At 35.6% G+C, this 13,990-nt stretch overlaps 1 protein-coding gene across 1 annotated transcript in view; it reads right to left on the bottom strand.

Moving 5' to 3' along the window:
• LOC309493633 (uncharacterized protein) overlaps positions 1-13,990 on the bottom strand; it is a 454,994-nt gene that overhangs the window by 192,891 nt on the left and 248,113 nt on the right. The window lies entirely within an intron of this gene.

Here is a 13,990-nt window from a genome sequence, read left to right as displayed (position 1 = left end):
CTCAATTATCTCATTTACTTCAACACTTTTAACACTCTTTAGATTGGGACAATATGTACTCTGAGCAGTGTTGATTTAACACTGGGGATTTTGCTGTGTGCCCGTAATGTTGTAGTAATCATGAAGACATTGATTAGCTTGTTTGATTAGGGTTGGAGCTAAACTCCAGGAAAGTGGATCTCGTGGTCCAGAGTTGAGAACCCCTGCTCTAGACTATATATCATACATAATCTCAGTTTCATCATCAATAATAATAGTTTCTCCACTCACCAACAGCAGCAAGAGTAAAACTGACACTGTCATTTGTGTCTGTCGGCTTCACCAATGTAGAGATGAGTTTCTCGTTGGCTTTTAACACACGGTTCCCATAGGAGGCTAGTTCAGCTGGGCTGACTGATGAAGATGACTCTAAAATCTCTCCTGAAGCGTTGAGGACCATATTCAAAATATCGGTCACAGTCTAATTTATTGATCAGAAAAATACAATTACTGTACATGTAAATATTAAGAAAGCCAATTAATCAGACCTGCGATGTCAATCATGTAACTGACAATTACATTTGATTTGATTATTTTATTTAAAAAAAATGTATCTTGAAGACTTACAGTCAAAGGAAGCTCTTGATCTGTAATGTTCTCGATCTGCTCTAGAAGATTTTGAAGCTTTTCAGTCTGACTCTGAAATCAAAATTGAGAAGACATAATTTGACGATGTGTGAGCGATGACTTTAACCGGGTATGCTGAGTGCCTCTGAAATGAGACACAGACAGTGTTTTTGAACAAATTTCTTTAAAGGGGTCATATAATGGTACATGCACTTTTACAAGTTGATTGTACTGAAATGTGTGTTGGCAGTGCCTGTACACAACCATCATAAAATGATAAAAATCCATCCAGTGTTTTTTTTTTATCTTCTTATATGTTTTCCCCTGTCTCAAATCAAGCCGTTCGACGGTGTGACGTCACACGGTCGGACGCCCCTCCCACGATTGATGTTCCTAAATCCGAACCGCTGAAGACGCAGTTTGTTTTCGAAGGGAATATTCCCCACGATCAACAGCAATGCTTTCATGTTTTCGTGAATCATTTCACACACAAGACTGCTTTACAAACAAGGTCAGTAACGTTATAAAGCTGGTTTTGCTAAGAAGCTGCTCCTGAAAAAAGGATCGGTACCAACTATTCGTGTTCCTGCTGCACCTCCAGAAGAACTGAAGTGAGTGTAACATTTTATTAACCTTTATATTAATATTTATATTAATCTTTGCAAATCGCTTGCAAGCTTCACAATGAATGCGGCTAAGGTTTACACTCAGGGTACATTACGGCATGTTTTCTATGTACGACGTACTCAATATAATTCATAATCCCACGCGTTATGGTTATTGTGTTATTATTACAAATGGTGTCCGCACAGAACAGAGAGGCGGGGTGAGCAAAGCTCATTATCATTTAAAGACATATGCACTTAAACGGCGTGCTGATTTTGCCCAGGTAAAATTAGTGTTTTCTTACAATACTAATGAGAATTTTTAATTAAAGTATATTACAAACTTTTAATTTAGACCCTAAAGAATCATATTAGCTTGTACAAAAATCGCATTATATGACCCCTTTAACAAATGATTCAATGACATAAATTTTTTAAACATTTGTCGCCACCTACTGGTGTAATTGAAAATACTTTTCCAAAGGTGCTTTTCTGTATTTTGCTCGCTACCGTGGACAGTGTTTGTATCCAAACTAACAAACTTTTGTCACAGAAGTACTGGAATAAAAGTTTAAGTTTGTAAAAGAAGTAATGAGAATGTGTGGTTGAAATGGACAGCTTCATGGACAGCTTTCTCTGCGCATTAAATATTCTCCCCATATTGCCAGCAACCAATGAGAATGCAGAACAATGATGACGACAGAGAGTATAAGCTATTGTGGACCCGCTTACCCAAAACCCCAGTGGTTTGGCAAATAAATGAATGACGGACAGTTACGTATTTCCAACATTTTATTATGTAAGCTTTATGTTACTCCTCAAATAACAAGGGAATTTGTAGTAATTTATAGTGTTAATTAATTAGCGATTCCACAAACTCATTCTTTCAATTGGCTTTTGTATGCAGAGTATTCACAGCTTATATGGACTGCATACCCCTATAAACCATCAGCAATTATTAGAAAAGCACATTCATATTTCAGATTACACACATATCTAAAATGCACATTATTGCACTGCTTCAGTTTGGACCATTATTGATAGGAGCTGTGAGTCTCTACAACTTCAGTATCAGAAACTCAACTTACGTTGCATTGTTCCAGCGGCGTTATATTTATACCTGTAATGACAGAAATCAGCAATAATATAATAAACTGCAAAACTTTGAAAAAGAACTATTTTATTAAGCAGCAATTTCAGCAAGATTGTGGATTCAGCAAGATTTCAGCAGTTGTGGACTAATGGTGAGAGCAGTGGTTCCAACTTTTTAGAGTGGTGTACCTCCTTCTGCGTACCCCCTCTCTTCCACTTAGACTTTAGTATTACCTTTCCCATTAAGGGACAATATTTGCACCCCTAATTTATTTCCCAGTGTTTTATTTACCTTTATGAATAACTTTATAAAATTTAAAAAAAATTAAATGAAAAAGGTTCAATAGAACAATATGCAATGACGGTAAAAACGAAGTGATAATTTGAAATATTAAACTAAAACTGGTTAGTCACTGTCTTCTCAATGAGCGAGTCATTGAGTCATTCTTACATTCAGTAACAAAGAAAATAGCAGTATTTATACATGAATCATTGAATGACTGACTCACAATTCTTTTCAAAGCTGCAGAATTGTTTACGAAACACCGGTGTGTGCTGTAGTTCTGCTGTGTCCTTCATTTGAACTATTATTTTGTTGCAAAATAGAGTAAGTACAGACAGTATTGTGTTTAAAATACACATTTGTTTGTTGACCTGTTGTTTGATAATCAATGTCACGTTTGCCATCGTGTGGATATTTGGGAACAATTGCATTCTTGCTCGTTATCAACATTAAATACAACAACTCGCACAAGGTGTTTTTGTATCAAAGAAAGTTTGAGTCTTAAATCTCTCACTCTGTGTCTATATTTGTTCTTCATGTCAGTACTAAATCCTCACTTTTGGTGCGTTGTCGAGAACGGCAGTAATGAAGCGCAGCAATACTCTGCACGCAATCTGTCATATGCTCGCTGCCTGTCACTTATCACTTATTAACAAATAAGTAGGAGTCAAAATGAAAGAAAGATTCAATTTGTGAAATATTGATCCAACACACAAAAGAAGTACACTATTGGAAAATCAACCATGTGACCATGTGAGGAGATGACCAGAAATCGGTAAGATTTCTTATTTAGATTTAACAGACGTTTAGATGGTAATGTTTTATGGAATGTTTCGTTTCATGTCACCATTATGGTGGTCAGTGTTTGCTTTAGTTGGGCTCTTGACCCATTACTTTTCAACATTAGTATTTCTCTGGCTGCTCCAACTCTGTGTTTATAAAGCAAATGTGTTGTGGCAAGAGAAACTATGACTTTGGCTGTGTTTCCTGAAAACATCGCAAGTCTAATTTGATTGTATAGACCATTTGTTGCAGTTGGTCTGTGATCAAGTTAGGCTTAAGATGCTTCTGGAAATGCAGCCCTGGTTATGATTTGATGATGAAATTACTAGTGATCTGATTCAATGATGGCACCCATCATTATTAACTGATTATCCAAATATTTTATAAATTTTTCACTACAGTAGTTATTTCCAGCAATGTTTTAATGATCTGAAAGTTTTAAAATCACACACAGACATCAAGAATCTACATATGAATCTCAACAATGGTGACAATCAAACAAATGCTTAATGTTGCAGTGCATGATGGGAGCCACCAATCAGAACGCATCAATGGCTCACATCATGCATTGCAGCATGAATAAATTATGCAGCTGAATTGTCCTGTAATTTTCATTGTTTGCTTTTATTTTGCTATTGTTTTGTTCTGACTTTAGTAGCTTGTTTTGTGATGTTCAGAGTTGATCTGTTTGTCACTAGTTTGTTTATTGTCACCATTGTTGAGATTCATATGCTGATTCTTGATATCTGTGTGTTTAAACACAATAACTTCTGTGCAAAAAGTATTTTCAAAATTGTTCATATTGCTGTTGGATCTCAAACTGTAGAATCTCAGGAATACAATCACCAATACTAAAACGAGACATCAAGCATATAGTCAAAGAATTAGACTCTGAATGACATCAGGGAATCAGGTCACTACATGATGATAATGTCATTATCATCAAAACATATTGTGAGCATGTAATGTTTTCTCTTGCAATAACAGATGTGCTTTATAAACACAAAGTTGGAACAGTCAGAGAAAAACTAATATTAACAAAATGAAACGAGTCAAGAGCCCAACTAAAGCAACCACTGCCCACCATAATGGTAACTTGAAAAGAAAAAATTCCATAAAACATTACCGTCTAAACTTCTGTTGAATCTCAAGAACTTTTGTCGATGTATGACAGAAATAAAGTCAAACTGGTAATAATAAGTGCAACAATGTGTAATGACTCGAAGTCAATCGTAGTTCTTGTGTTTCTCTTTTTTCTGTTATTGTTTTTTATCTTTCCGTCAATGATTCTGCTTATTAACATCAGGTGTCACCCCTAATGGCCAATCATCACTTAATTAATCACTTAATTATCTCATTAGCTTCAGCACTGCTTCAGTGTTAATTTTAACACCCTGTGTGTGGACACATATGTACATTGAGGAGTGTTAATTTAACACTGGGGATTTTGCTGTGTAGGGGAGAGCGGGGCACAAAGTAACGCTTTTTGACTTTCTCAGTTTGTGTAAATCTACTTATGGTTCAGAGTATTTATTTTTTCCAACATTAATTTCCCACATGTCTAGTAAAATTATGTGTTTTTGTTTTATTAATACAGTATATACTTTTTTCTTGATATACCCCGAAAGAATGGAAGTGAAATGTGACAACATGCCCCATAGGTGGGGTACATTGTAACATGTGTGGGGCACATTGTAACATAACATATGACAGCTTAAAATGTTATCTGATCTAATAAAAAAAATATACAAAACAAACTAAAATATTTTCTAAATAAAATACAATTAAAAAATATTTTCATATAAAATATTGCCAATTTTTTATAATTAAATATAAACTCATTTTTGAGTTTTGACTACGAACACATGAAAACACAGCTATACAACATAGTTCAAAACAAATAAATAATTAGTAATTTCTGAACATTGACTCTCAGTCTTTATTCACCTTTTTCTCACGTTTTCTCAATAAAATTAATAAAAGTATAGAATATAATAGCATATTTCTAACAGGGGCACATTGTAACGCAGTGTGACAACATGCCCCCGCCTGCACAACTGGGGTTTAAACCCTGCTAGTGTCTTCTGCTAGTTAGCGAAGCATTAAATATGCAGAACTGCAGAAATGCAGAACTGTCTACACAGTAAATTCCCCAGTGTTAAATCAACACTGCTCAGAGCACATATGGTCCCACTCTACATGGTGTTAAAGTAACACTGAAGCAGTGTTGAAGTTAATGAGATAATTAAGTTAACACTGAAGCAGTGTTGAAGTTAATGAGATAATTAAGTGAATAATTAAGTGATGATTGGCCATTAGTGGTGACACCTGATGTTAATAAGCAGAATCATTGACGGAAAGAGAAAAAACAATAACAGAAAAAAGAGAAACACAAGAACTACAACTGACTTCGAGTCATTACACATTGTTGCATTTATTATTACCAGTTTGACTTTATTTCTGACATACATCGACAAAAGTTCTCGAGATTCAACAGAAGTTTAGACGGTAATGTTTAATGGACTGTTACCATTTTGGTGGTAAGTGTTTGCTTTAGTTGGGCTCTTGACTCTTTTGATTTTGTTAATACCGGTAGTAGTTTTTCTCTGACTGTTCCATCATTGTGTTTATAAAGCACATTTGTTACTGCAAGAGAAAACATGACCTGCTGACAATATGTTTTGATGATAAATATCATCATGTAGTGACCTGATTCACTGATGTCATTCGGAGTCTAAATCTTTGACTATATTCTTGATGACTCATTTTAGTATTGGTGATTGTAGCTCTGAGATTCTACAGTTTGAGATTCAACAGTAATATGAAAAATATTGAACATATTTTGTGCAAAGAAGGTTTTTGTGTTAAAACACACAGACATAGAGTATCAGCATATGAATCTCAACAATGGTGACAATAAACAAACTAGTGATGAACAGATCAATTCTGAACATCACAAAATAAACTACTAAAGTCAGAACAAAACAATAGCAAAATAAAAGCCAACAGAAAAAACAATGAAAATTACAGGACAATTCAGCTGCATAATTTATTCATGCTGCAATGCATGATGTCAGCCATTGATGCGTTCTGATTGGTGGCTCCCATCATGCACTGCAACATTAAGCGTTTGTTTGATTGTCACCATTGTTGAGATTCATATGTAGATTCTTGATGTCTGTGTGGGATTTCAATTCTTTCAGATCATTAAAATATTGCTGGAAGTAACTACTGTAGTGAAAGACTAATAAAACTTTTGGAAAATCAATTTTTAATAATGGGTGCCATCATTAAATCTGGTCAATAGTAATTTCACCATCAAAACAAAACCAGGGCTGCATTTGCAGAAGCATCTAAAACTTAACTTGATTGAAGACCAACTGCAACAAATGGTCTGTACAATCAAATTAGACTTGCGATGTTTTCAGGAAACACAGCCCAAATCATAGTTTCTCTTCCCACAACACATATGCTCTATAAGCACAGAGTTGGAGCAGCCAGAGAAATACTAATGTTTAAAAGTAAAGGGTCAAGCGCCCAACTAAAGCAACCACTGGTCACTATAATGGTGACATGAAACGAAACATTCCATCAAACATCACCATCTAAACTTCTGTTAAATCTAAATAAGACTATGTGTAGATGTATGACAGAAATAACGTCAAAGTGGTAAAATAATAAGTGCAATAATTTCTCGAAAGTCAGTTGTAGTTCTTGTGTTTCTCTTTTTTCTGTTCTTGTTTGTCTTTCCTTCAGTGAGTCTGCTTGTTATCATCAGGTGTCACCACTAATGGCCAATCATCACTTAATCACTTAATTATCTCATTAACTTCAACACTGCTTCAGTGTTAATTTTAACACTCTGTAGAGTGGGACCATATGTGCTCTGAGCAGTGTTGATTTAACACTGGGGAATTTACTGTGTATGACATTAAACAGGTCCGTGTGTACTCACCTCGATTCTGTGAGGCTTTTACTGAACGCTACAATGGAAATACTTTCTCTTTGTCCCATGAGTTTTTATTATCTGATTTAGATGTTGAGCAGCATCTTGAATCTATAAACACTGTATGGTTGGAAATACTGAACGATGTTGCACCTTATAGGTCTCTAAAGCCGAAGCGTAAATCAGAGCCTTGGATAGATCATGACATTCGCTCCTTGAGACAATCATGTAGGAAAGCAGAAAGGAAATGGAAAAAAGACAAACTGCAAATATCTTTTAATATACTTAAAAACTGTTTGTTGATATACCAGAACGCTGTTAAGAAAGCCAAGTCTCTCTATTTTTCTAACTTGATTGAAAAACATCATCAAACTCCTAGAGTTCTCTTTTCGGTTATAGATTCAGTACTAAATCCCTCTGGACAGATTGTCAACAATCCGACCAATGCATTATGTGAAGATTTTTCAAATTATTTTGGGACCAAAATTACTAATCTTAGAGCACAAATACAAGTGACCAAGGGTGAAATGACACTGCTAAAGAGTCCTTCGGCATCTTGGACTACTTTTAATTCTATCTCCCTGCAATCTCTAAAAGAAGTAATTACAAAGTTAAAAACTTCTCCTAGTCCCCATGACATTATACACCCCCGCTACTTAAAGCAATTAATTGATACTGTAGGATCAGGGCTTGTATCTCTACTTAATAGATGTCTGAAATCAGGGGTTATCCCTGAGAGCTTAAAAATGGCCACAGTCACCCCTATACTAAAGAAACCTACACTGGATCCTTCTATTTTAGCTAATTTTCGGCCTGTTTCTGTTCTACCTTTTATCTCTAAGGTGATGGAAAAAATTGTCTCTCTGCAACTCCAATAGTTTTTAACTAACAATTACATCTATGAGACCTTCCAATCAGGTTTTAAAACACTGCATAGTACGGAAACGGCCCTTGTAAAAGTCCTAAATGATATTTTAATGGCTACTGACTCGGGAGATTCTGTCATTTTAGTTATGCTAGACCTGTCCTCAGCCTTTGATACCGTTGATTATGAAATCCTCATCTCTCGCTTGGAGTCCTATGTGGGTCTTGGAGGAACGGTCTTAAACTGGTTCAAATCTTTTTTAACAAATAGAACTTTTTCGGTTAAAATAGGACATTTTCATCATCACGCAAGCTAACCTGTGGTGTACCGCAGGGGTCTGTTCTTGCACCTACTCTCTTCTCTCTTTATCTACTTCCCTTGGGATCTATCTTTAGGAAACACAACGTTTCTTTCCATTGCTACGCGGATGATATGCAAATCTATCTGCCTCTGACCTCCGAAAAAAAGCATGCTCTTAGTTGTTTATCCGCGTGTCTGGACGACGTAAAATCATGGCTCTCAAAAAATTTCCTTTTTTTAAATTCAGATAAAACGGAAGTTATTGTCTTTAGCCCCTCCGAAATTAGTAGACAAAACTCACAAAATTTGGAGTTCTTAAATCTGAGTACCTCATCCCAAGTGCGAAATCTGGATGTGGTGATCGATAACAGTCTGAAATTTGACAGGTAAATTGCCTCTGTAGTGGGCTCTAGCTTTTTCTATCTACGCTCTCTCTCTAAAATTAAATCTTTTCTCTCTAACGCCTCTTTAGAGGTTGCTGTCCATGCCTTCATTACATCGAGGCTGGACTACTGCAACTCTCTATATTATGGTGTTGCTAAGACTCAAATTTCACGCCTACAAGTTGTTCAAAACGCAGCAGCGAGATTCCTGAAGGGATGTAAAAAGTTTATATATACATGTTATATACAATATAGACACATGTTACACCCCTTCTGAGATCCCTACACAGCAAAAACTCTAGTGTTAAATGAACTCTCCTGGGAGTTTATTTGGCTCCAGACTCAAGAGTGTTAAAGTTAATGAGCTAATTAAGTGATTCATTGAGTGATGATTGATCATTATTGAAGACACCTGATGTTAACAAGCAGAATCACTGAAGGAGAAAAATCACAATTTTAGACACCGTTATGGAGATCAGTGTTCGATTTAGTTGGCCAGTTGACCTTTAAATGATTATCTTTAGATTTTGTTTGGCTGTTGATCTGAGTTATGACAGCCAGATGATCAAAAAGAAAAGGTGATCAGGTGGTGTTGGTTATATTAGAACATAATCATAATTTGATCTGAATCACTGAACTCAATTAGAGCCTAATCTCTGACTTAAATGTATATCGGTCATTACAACATCACAGTAATTCTACATATTAAGTTCCAGATTTTTCAATATAATTCAAATTATTTCTTAAAAGTTGTTCTGATAAAGAAAAAGAAAATCTTTCTTTAAGGCACACACAGACATCAAGATTCAGTGTATGAATCTCAACAATGGTGACAATAATAAAGCATGTTGCAGTGCATTCTGGGTGCCACCAATCAAAACTCATCCATGGCTCCCATCATGCATTGCGGTATGAATAAATTATGATCTGAATTGTCTTGTTTTCCTAATTGAATATTATTTTTGTCACCATTGTTGAGATTCATACACTGAATCTTGATGTCTGTGTGTGCCTTAAAGAAAGATTTTTTTTCTTTATCAGAACAACTTTTAAGAAATAATTTGAATTATATAGAAAAATCTGGAACTTAATCTGTAGAATTACTGTGATGTTGTAATGACCAATATACAGAGAGATTAGGAGATAGGACCAATATACAGAAGTCAGAGATTAGGCTCTGATTGAGTTCAGTGATTCAGATCAAATTATGATTATGTTCTAATATAACCAACACCACCTGATCAACTTTTCTTTTTGATCATCTGGCTGTAATAACTCAGATCAATAGCCAAACAAAATCTAAAGATAATTATTTGAAGGTCAACTGCCCAACTAAATCGAACACTAATCTCCATAACGGTGTCTAAAATTGTGATTTTTCTCCTTCAGTGATTCTGCTTGTTAACATCAGGTGTTTTCAATAATGGTCAATCATCACTCAATCAATCACTTAATTAGCTCGTTAACTTTAACACTCTTGAGTCTGGAGCCAAATAAACTCCCAGGAGAGTTCATTTAACACTAGAGTTTTTGCTGTGTGAGTTCATGGGTGGAATAAATATATGGCAGGACTTTTACTTTCTGACCCCTGGAATCTCCACCTCTGGTCACCGTGCAAGTATGTACCACTTGCAAAAAAACGCAACGCAATACCATTTGCGGTACAGTACACAGCAAAATCCCCAGTGTTAAATTAACACTCCTCAGTGTACATATGTGTCCACACTACAGGGTGTTAAAAATTAACACTGGAGCAGTGTTGAAGTTAATGAGATAATTAAGTGATTAATTAAGTGATGATTGGCCATTAGTGGTGACACCTGATGATAACAAGCAGAATCACTGAAGGAAAGAGAAACAAGAACAGAAAAAAGAGAAACACAAGAACTACTGACTTTGAACCATTATTGCACTTATTATTTTACCAGTTTGACTTTATTTCTGTCATACATCTACACACAGTCTTATTTAGATTTAACAGAAGTTTAGATGGTAATGTTTTATGGAATGTTTCGTTTCATGTCACCATTATGGTGGTCAGTGGTTGCTTTAGTTGGGCTCTTGACCCTTTACTATTTAACATTAGTATTTCTCTGGCTGCTTCAACTCTGGGTTTATAGAGCATAGGGCTGGGCGATTTAAATCGCGATATTGTTATGCGCATCTCGTCAGTAAAGCCGGTTCCTTGATTAGTAGTAAATCACCATCACCTGCTTTCAGATGGAGCGGCATTTAGGGCTGAGGAGATAATTAAGTTTTGATGATTGAGCATTATTGAAGACACCTGATGTTAACAAGCAGAATCACTGAAGGAGAAAATCACAAATTGTAAGTTACCATTAAGGTGATGGGTGTTTGCTTTAGTTGGGCTCTAGGCCATTATGTGTTTACTTTAATATTTACTGTTGTTTGTCTGCTGTTATTGATTTATAACAGTTAACTGAACAAAGTAAAATGTTATCTTATAGTTTTGGTTATGTTTTGCCATACTCAAAAATGAAACTTTTTGAGGTAGTTTGGTTTAACTTGTTAGCAGCAGTTTTGTGATTCTTCAGCCTGATTATCAGTAATTAATTTATAATTCAAAATATTTAATAAACATTGTTCTGATCAAAAGACATTCAGACAAATTAATTTAAAACACAGACATCAATAATCAGCCTGTGAATCTCAACAATGGTGACAATAATAAAGCAAGTTGCAGTGGTTGCCACCAATCACAACTCATTAATGGTTCCCATCATGCATTGCGGTATGAATAAATTATGATCTGAATTGTCTATGACTATGTAATTTACTTTTCCTAATTGAATATTCTGCTCCTCACTATTGTTGAGATGCATAGACTGAATCTTGACATCTTTGTGTGCCTAAAAGATTGATTTTTTTTAAAAACAACTTTTAAGAAATCCTTTATATTATATCAACAATTCTGGGCATTTATGCATATTCACAGTTATGCTGTAAACAACAACATAAATCAAAGTCAGAAAGAAGGATTTTAATGAGTTCAGTGATCAAGCTCAAATGATGATTGTCATAATGTAACCAACACCATCAGATCACTTTTTTTTCTTTGTTCAACTGGCAGTTATAACTCAGATACAACAGCCAAACAAAATCTAAAGTTATTAATATATGGGTCAAGAGTCCAACTAAAGCAACCATTGATCGTCATAACGGTGGCTTACAATTTGAGATTTTCTCCTTCAGTGATTCTGCTTGTTAACATCAGGTGTCTTCAATAATGTTCAATCATCACTAAATTAATCACTTAATTATCTCATTAACTTAAACACTCTTGAGTGTGGACTCATACACTCCCAGGAGTGTTAATTTAACACTGGAGTTTTTGCTGTGTACAAAGAGCCGTAGTTAACTGACAAGCTGAGCCATATCGCATTAAATATCGCTGGCGATACGGCCGCGATATTAATGTGATATGGCTCAGCTTGTCAGTTAACTACGGCTCTTTGTAGTAAATGCCGCTCCATCTGAAAGCAGGTGATGGTGATTTACTACTAATCAAGGAACCGGCTTTACTGACGAGATGCGCATAACAATATCGCGATTTAAATCGCCCAGCCCTAATAGAGCACATGTGTTGTGGCAAGAGAAACTATGATTTGGGCTGTGTTTCTTGAAAGCATTGCAAGCCTAATATGATTGCATAGTCCATTTGTTGCAGTTGGTCTGTGATCAAGTTAGGCTTAAGATGCTATTGGAACTGCAGCCCTGGTTATGATTTGATGATGAAATTACTAGTGACCTGCTTTACTAATGGCACCCATCATTATAAACTGATTATCTAAATGTTCTATTATTTTTTCACTACAGTAGTAACTTACAGCAATGTTTAAAAATCTGAAGAATTTAAAATCACACACAGAAATCAAGAATCTACATATGAATCTCAACAATGGTGACAATCAAACAAATGCTTCATGTTGCAGTGCATGATGGGAGCCACCAATCAGAACGCATCAATGGCTCACATCATGCATTGCAGCATGAATAAATTATGCAGCTGAATTGTCCTGTAATTTTAATTGTTTTTCCTGTTTGCTTTTATTTTGCTATTGTTTTGTTCTGACTTTAGTAGCTTGTTTTGTGATGTTCAGAGTTGATCTGTTTGTCACTAGTTTGTTTATTGTCACCATTGTTGAGATTCATATGCTGATTCTTGATGTCTGTGTGTTTAACCCTTAGAGGTCGGAGATCACGTTGGCGTGATCTGCTCGCTTTTTTCCTTATGAGTTGAATTGAGACCCCAAATACTCTTTTGACTTTGATTTTACAAAACAAGTTTCATACATCAATCGATTCTGTTAAATGTGTATTATTTTTGTGTATACTCACAATAAAAACAAAGTGTTGTGCTTTTTGCCAAATAAAGAAAAATAAACACGAAGCGAGTTCTGCCTTCTCTCTGTCCGTGTAGTCCATTCTGAAACGCGTCCGAAAATGAACTGCAGCTCAGCGAATACTCAGTCAAACAGGCATTCAGACACACAGGCATGAAGCTTGAATTCTCTTCTTTTAAATGAAGTAATTTATATAAAAAACAAATATTCTCATCTTGTGAAATCTGTATTAAAAGAGAGCGATTCCAGTCGACCTCATTAGAGCTAATTCAAATGTAATGTGACTCCGCCCACGGAGAGCGCGTGCTATTCAAACGCAAATGGCTGAGGTAATCCGCGCAATCCTGTGAACGCCCCCCCCCCCCCGTATCAGCTCGAGAAAACCAAAACACAAGTTTATTCAGAACATTACTTGCTTACACCGTCTCGCAGCGCTGTGAGCAATAATGAGGAATACGAGGAATACGAGCTGAGGAATACTAGTAAGTTTTTCCTTCTCGGGTTTCTGTTTATGAATGAATGAACGGCATAGATGCGCGCTGTTTACCACAGCTGGCAAAAAACAATATTACGTGACAGCTCTCCATTATGGACGCGAGCGCTCTAAAAAAAAAACACTAAAAGACTTTCAAACTTTCACAGAGACCTCAAAACAGAAAGTACAAATCCTTTCTTTAAAACGAATACAAGATAGATGTAAGCAAAATCTTAAATGGTCAATATAAGTCTTCTTCTAAATATCTTTTGTCCTTGCATTGTGGCT

This window comes from Leuciscus leuciscus (genome assembly GCF_965113295.1).
Source record: "Leuciscus leuciscus genome assembly, chromosome: 3".
In the NCBI taxonomy this organism is placed as follows: Eukaryota; Metazoa; Chordata; class Actinopteri; order Cypriniformes; family Leuciscidae; genus Leuciscus; species Leuciscus leuciscus.
This window is presented reverse-complemented; position numbering and strand designations above follow the sequence as displayed.